Below are 7,381 nucleotides of genomic sequence, written 5' to 3'. Positions count from 1 at the left end.
CGGCAGCGTCCCCGATCTTCCCCCCCCGCCCCCGCCCCGCGCACGCGCACCCGGCGGCGCCGCGCGGCCCGGGCTCGCCCCGCTGCCGGCACAGGGCTGGCGGCGCAGGGGGAACAAAGGCCGCGCCCCCCCCGTGCTGCCCCCGGCCCGGGCCCGGCCCTCACCCGCAGCCTTCAGCGGCCCCCGCGGCCGGGCCCCAGCCGAAGCGACGGGGGCGCCGCGAGAGGGTCGCTTCCCCGCCCCGGCTCCGTGCGGCCCGGCAGCGCGAGGGTGAGGGGCTGCCCCCGCCGCCCCCTCCCGCGGCCTTGGCTGGGCCCCGCTCCCAGGGCACGCGGAGCTCTCAGCGCGGCGGTGGAACGGAAGCAGTACAGCGCTGTAGTGATGCGGCACAATATGCATCGAATCCCCCTTTGAGAACCTTCCCAGCGTACTACCCCCTACTTACTGCCAAAGAATGACAACTCCAGCAGTAAACTTATTTGCACATACTTTTTTCCTGCACGTCGCGAAGCTTCGCAGGGTGGGGGCTGAGCCTTTTCCTTCAGCATCCACGAGGAGCCATACACAGGGCAGTGACTGCTAACCCAGCATGGGGTTGACTTATGGAATACTTAAGGAAATCTATCACGATGAAGTATCATTTTTGTTCTGAATAAGGACACCTTCCCAAAGAAGCACGTTATCAATAGGGGAGGCTTTTTTCCAACTTTGATTTCAGTTTAGAGTAAGGCCAAGCATTTGATGTATTTTTAAACATACAGAAGTCTAGTCAGTACTGGAAACGTCAAAGGTAGTCCTTCATAGACAAAGAGGAAAAAAAAGCTTCCCTAGCAGTGGCAATTAGTAGTTTTAGATAGGAGAACCAGCATGCTTATCATTTCCAGCAGTCTGTGTGGTTTATTACAAAGTATATCTGTGGTTGAGGCTTTAATCCTGCAAACATGCACTAACATTTTGCTTTTAAAAAAAGTGACAGTCTCACAGTCCTGCATCAGATCGATGCCTTGCTATTTTATAAGTATTATTAAACATTTGCCTTTCACTGAATAGAAATTACTTCCTTGAGCAGTGAAACTAGTTAAGCCCAGTTTCTATGGGACTTTTATCCTACCTCTCGCCTCACCACAATATCCTCCCACTTTGCTCCTGTGTTCTTGCTGCTGCAACGCCTCCAGCTTCCCCACGTGTGAACCCTTCTCAGTGCCTGGCTCGCTCATGCCTGTAACTAACAGCTGCCCAAGAGGGAGCCACCCAACGCAGCTGTGCACACACCCCCAGGTCCATCACCCAGCTCACCTCTTTGCACCTTGGTGCTCTACAGCAGGCAGGCCAAGGAGTTCATGTTCCCCTCCTCTCAAGAGGATGCTGTATTTCAGCCTAGATTCACTATAACACTTCTCAAGAAGGGCAAAAGTTGAGGCTTGTTCCTATCAAACCGGGGTGAAATTAGCCCACAGGTTCAAAAGTCAGTAGTGAGGGCTTAATGGAATAGCAAGATTGCATGGGTCCCATTACAGTAGGAAATCAGGGTAAAAAGTGTCCGAAAGGCATGTTAAAAGGTCGTGTAATCCATCTTCCTGCTCCAAGGAAGCAACTGTGCCTTCTTTATTCCTGACAAATGTTTGTCTCAGCAGCTCATAAAAAAAAAAAAAAAAGAAAAAAAAAGAAAAAAAAGAACCCTCCTGTAGTAGAAATTTCAAAATGTGCCTTCTAAAGCCAGTTCTGTAGTGTTTATCTTCCTTACCATTACATTGTTTCTCCCCATGTATAACCTGAGTCTCCCACTTTAACTTCAGCCATTCATAGAATGCTTCAGTGAACACAAAGAGTTTTTCCTCTTCTCTATTTTTGAAGACTCTAATCTTCAGTAAATTACATCAGTTCCCTTCCATCCATAGGTCACCACTGCAAGGCCTTTGATTATTCTTGTCTTTTTTTCCATGCAACGGTTCCTTTTATTCTTTTTCTGACTATCGTTCTGGGAACTGGACACAGCACTCCCACTGAGGCCCTTTTAAATGCGGAGTAATAAAGGCTGACTCTATGGAGATGCTGCTAAATTAGCAGTAGCAGTCAATGTTATAATTGCAAATTGAGGTTAGTCTTTTTAACATCAAGTTTTAATAATTATTAATTTAATGAGAATTTTTGTATGCATTGTTTAGTAAGAAAAGCATTTATTGTCACTATGGAAGCGTACAATACCGCTGTGGTTGATAAAGTTATATACACGTGGACCTGTAGTCTAGCAGGATTACCATGTTTCCTTACTAGATAAAAGTATCCGTAAGTCTTAAGTTTCATGCTAAGATGTAATAAACTTTTTTCTAAAGTTTAGACAATATTCTTTCTTAAAAGTACTATTACTTCATATTTATTAAAATGGATGAATTGATTCACACTTTGTTGCTTTAATATTTTTGAAATTCACGTATATTATTTAATACACGAGATTTTAAGTGGCATTTATTAGTTTTGTGTTTACATACAACACATTCTTTATTTCGAGACTGAAGATGGTATTACCAACTCTATTCTCTAGATAACAGTGTATTAGCAACACGTGGTAGCATTCTCTTGAGCTTCAGAAATACGATTGCTAATGGTTGCTAAACTGGATACTCAGATTTTGTGGCTGTATCTGGTTTCTTGGGCAGAAGCACTGCTTCTGAGCATTCGTAGTAACACTTGATCCTGGTGGCTAAGTGCCTAAGTCCTAAGCAAAGCACCCAAAAATAAACTATTTTGTAAGCTTGCATGTAATATCACTGAAGCCAGCAAAAATACACATGCTTAAGTGAACTTTCTCCTTACAGCATTTTAGAGTCTCTAGTAGTAATGAAGAATTGATTTTCACCCAGTTTTGAATATCCAATTTGTGGTACTTTTTTTTTTTTTTTTTGTACTGAAATTAGAACATTCAGCCATTAAGAAAAATGAGTACATAGCTCCTACAAAACACAATCATTTTGAGACGTAAGAGAAGTACCTGGAAGTAACATTGCACACTTCTTACAAATTTGTGACTACACAAATTACAAGAGGAGATCTAAGATAATCATTCATAAAAGTACTAAATATAGTATGATTTTACAAGAAAAATACTATCCTCCATATGGAAAATGTTACATGCTATTTACAAAAATAAAAATATTTTTATCCTTTTTGTCTAAACAACTCATATCTTCCTCATACGTATTAGCACATTGGATGCATTACTTAGGATTTCTGCAGTCCACAATTTCCCAGTATCACAGAAACAAAAACAACAAACTTACAAAGTTTGTCTCAAACATTCAGTAGGGCTCTTAAAGACAATAATACTGATTAAGATGCAAGACCAGTTATTGATCTCTATCTTTTTTCCCCCATTTATATTCTTCATTTCACAGGCTGCAAAACACCTACAGGTCCCAACCATTTGTTTAGGAACTTTCTGATGGCAAACTTGCAAATGAGTGGAGGAATAGCACAACTACTTCGAGCACTTCATTAAATAAATAAACAAAAATCTTGCTTTTTCAGGTAAAACACTGATATGTGTTTTCATCCGATCACACTTTTTATACAGAAATAAAATTCTGAACTGACCAGAACTTCAGAACAAACAGTCTGGGGATATGCTGAAGACCTTCATATGTAGACTGTTGAACTAAACGTCATTTGTAAGGAAGTACAGATTCTCTGAAACATGAGTGATATCCTACTCTTAACTGCAAAGCGTCATATATGTATCGTATTGTCAACTCCTATAACTGTACTGATAAATAGTTAATATGACAAAAGGCCCGTTTTTCTTCCTGCAAGGCTTTCTTTAACATTTTTGGCATTGAAGTTGCTCCCTCAGATTTGGTTTCTACTAGAGAAAGGGAACAAAGCCTCCAAAAAGCAGAAGCTGAAGTTTCAAAAAGTTAAAAAAAAAATCTCAAACTTTATTATTTTAAATAATAAATATTTCATTTTGAATCTAATGTTATGTTAGACTGGTTGGATTTGACAGTCCTGATGTACCAGTTGACTCCATTGGATATATTCATAGAAAACATACGTTATAGTCTATTGTTAATGACTGAGCAGCTATGTACTAAGCCTTCAAACATTTAAAACAGCCTGAAAAAATACCAGACTACTTAATAACTATTATAATTGACTAATTTAATTGATCCCAGTTATTTTGTAGAGAAACATCTGCTGCATTTTATTTGAACTTCATAAATTTGAAGTATTTACCATTTATGTCCTTTTTCAGAATTTAAAAAAAGAGGAAGAAGGCAGTTTTTATAGAAAGATAAAGGGAAGATAGAATAATTTTTAGGTTAGCCATAGACAGGGATACATAAGAACAATCTTATTAAATTGGAAAAAAAAAAAAAAAAAAAAACGCTAAATGCTTTTAAAAAGTTATTCTGGGGAATAAAAAGGTGCCTTTTCACTCTTTAAATCAGATATACATATTACAGAAGCATTTTCAGAACTGTAGATTTCATACAATACCAGATCTACTAACCCTTCAGAAGCACGGTGTAGTCAATAGAAGACTTGCCTTTTACTCCCGCGTCATCCTTTCTGGTAACAGCCAGCAGCTTGACATTTTGTAGATACCCTAGCATACAGAAAACATAGAATTAGCTTGCACATGTTTTTTCTTCCCTTTATGTAATATTTATTTAAAAATAAATCTTAAAAACCTATCAACTAATGGTAACTCTAGCAACTCTGATATGTTATGGAGCTCCACAGAAATATTTGTGATCATCATATCTCTAGACAATTGTTATCTTGCTATTTTAAGTGGGAAACAAGTGGCTGTCTGCCCATATGGGTGAAGTAATTCATCTAAATTCTGCTTTAGAACAACAAGCTCTGATTTTTCAAGACAGTAGTAGTATGCTATTAGCGACACAAGAGCCAACACAAGCACTGTCCTCCTGAGAATCAGTATGAATCCAGAGAGAGACTTGAGACCGTCAAGTTCTTTTGCAAGAGTCCATAACTAGTCATTAGACAAAACACAATTCCAGTCAGCACTGACCTGTTTTAGATTACAACTGCCTAACTAAATTTAAAAGCCTTTAAAACCAATTAGAATCTCCCAAATCACCCAGTTCTTATATATGTAAATATGCAGTCTTCATTTGACTCCTGAGGAAAGAAAGAAATGTGTAATTATATAGCATTTAAAATTGCTTAACATCAGAAAGGGTCTGTGGACATCCAGCACACAGAACTATATATAAATCCATAACTGTGTAACAATCCAATAAGTCAATCACAAGATGAAAAACTGATTTTAAAATAAGACTTCCATAATAACTTTCTCTCGTTTTGAGATTTAAATGTCTTTAATGAGGTTGAACACGATAAGCTGTTTTTGAGGGTGTTCTTTGGCAAGGTTTTTGGAGGTTATGCCTGGGTGGAACAAATTAGTCTTGCACCATGACCTAAGAACAACGTAACTGGGCAGTGGTAGGCAATAGAAACAATACCAAGAAATAAGCCATCTGTTAAATAAATAAATAAATCTGTTTACGTCAGAGACAATTACCAGATCTATTCATTTTTTATTTGACAGGCAAACTGTATACACAGATAATCAAGTGCTAGCTAAAGCCTAAATGTTATATATAAGTTCTGAACCAAACTCAAATACCTTTAATTTAACCCAGAAGCAAACAACAAGCAGTGGACATAAACATCTTTAGCTACTGGCACAAATACCTAATTTTTCCAAGAGGTGCTGAGTCCCATACTGAGCTTCACTAGAAGCAGTTCCTATCTGAATTCTTGCAGATTTTGTTACGTTATATTGCTACTCGTGGTTCAGGCAAACAGCCAACACTTAGAGCCTTCCTAAAACATTTCAATCAGGAGACCTGAATAGGATTTAGGTGGGTCTTTGGCATAAGCCTATTTATTTAAGAAATTGCTTCCCTGAACACACTGAAGGGAAAAGGAGAGCAGCATCACTTTCCTTGCTTACAAATTCTTTTTGTGCTTTTGTAAAATACTTCTGACAGAGGCTCATGGCTGCTCTTCAAGTTTTCTGATAAGAAAAATGCACGTTAATCCCCATTTCTATGCTTGCAACCAGTTTCCTGAGGCACATGATTAACACCTTGCTGCGGCCCTGCCACATTTACCAGTTCCCAGTGCTGGGGCTCTCCCACCACACATGAATGTTGCATTGTTCCTGTTTAGCCCTTACTGCCTGTGCCCAGGCCCATGACTGCGCACAGTCACGAACATTTGCCAGAATAAGAGCACGTTGAGAACACCTCGAAAGAAAATGGTCATGCTTCCACCCCCCACCTTCCTCTCACCATGCAAACAGGGACATAGTGTCCTGGTTTTCATTTTCTGCATGAATCAGTAAGAATGAGAGCACTGGCGTGGGGAGGCCTGGACAAAGCAGTGAGGTTTGGGGCTTTAAGGGAAGGGAGATTAGGGAGGTTTGGTTTGTCCTCGTTAGTAACAGTTTTTCAGCAGACCTGGGGTGGGCAGCAAGATCATACACTACAGTAAGGGTCACTTGATTGCCATTCCTGTCCATGCTTTGAATGTGTTTAGAAATTGTTATCATTCACAAGAATGTCTCGTCACCGGAAATAACACCAGCAAGTCGCGCAGCGGCTAAATATAGCCCCTTACATCAGGTGCTCTGGAAACACTATAAAGTCAGGGTCTTTACGACGAGGTAGCCTTTGTCATGCAACATTCCTCTTCGTTTTACTGGGGGTTTAGTCTGAGCAGACACCACCGAGAGCGTAATGAGGATTACAAAATCGGAGGGGACGCCTCACTGAAGAAGCTGTGGGCCACAAAGAAATCTGATTATGTGCTTTATCCCTGACACTTCTGATTTACCAGAGAAGAAGGAAAATTACCAGAGACAACACTGTTTTTCACACCTGAGAACAGATAAAGCTTGAGGCATTATAATGTTCTTTGATATGTGTGCCTATTTTATACTGCAATTGGGGATTTTCATGCTACTGCGATACCATTTACCGCCATCGCACCCCTCATTCCCAGCCCTTCCCTTCTGCCAGTACTGCACAGGAAAGCTTTTGACTCACAGGCTTCCTTTTTCTCAGTGAGCTCATTAAAACACCGTTATCCCTGGGCTCAAGTGATTTTTTTTTATTATTTTTTTATTATTATTATTATTTATTTTTTTTTTGAAAAAAACAGCCTGGTTTGCAACAAGATAATTCAAATAACGTAATATGACAAGAACGGGTTAGCCATCCCATTTGGTATGGTGACACTGGGCATAAATAACACCACTAATGTTCTCCACTGGATTTTTATTATTATGGTTCTGTGTGTGTGTTTTTTTTTTTTAATCTTTTTTTTTTTTTTTTCTGAGTTGTGTGGAAAA

The 7,381-nt window shown here is 39.8% G+C and overlaps 1 protein-coding gene across 2 annotated transcripts in view; it reads right to left on the bottom strand.

The window, feature by feature from the left end:
- Window positions 1–4,603, bottom strand: part of SIAH1 (siah E3 ubiquitin protein ligase 1) — a 27,796-nt gene extending 23,193 nt beyond the window's left edge. Inside the window, exon 1 of one of the 2 annotated variants that reach the window (XM_035337007.1) lies at window positions 4,544–4,603. The gene's annotated coding sequence lies outside the window, so the exon portion shown is untranslated. Of the gene's footprint in view, window positions 1–1,111; window positions 1,134–4,543 lie in introns of those variants that run through there. The other variant, XM_035337008.1, reaches the window with a different exon arrangement.
- Window positions 4,604–7,381: the final 2,778 nt, after the last annotated feature.

The sequence above is a fragment of the Oxyura jamaicensis genome, chromosome 11, assembly GCF_011077185.1.
Source record: "Oxyura jamaicensis isolate SHBP4307 breed ruddy duck chromosome 11, BPBGC_Ojam_1.0, whole genome shotgun sequence".
Taxonomy (NCBI): domain Eukaryota; kingdom Metazoa; phylum Chordata; class Aves; order Anseriformes; family Anatidae; genus Oxyura; species Oxyura jamaicensis.
The sequence above is the reverse complement of the archived record's forward strand: the minus strand, read 5'-3'. Positions and strand labels throughout refer to the sequence as shown.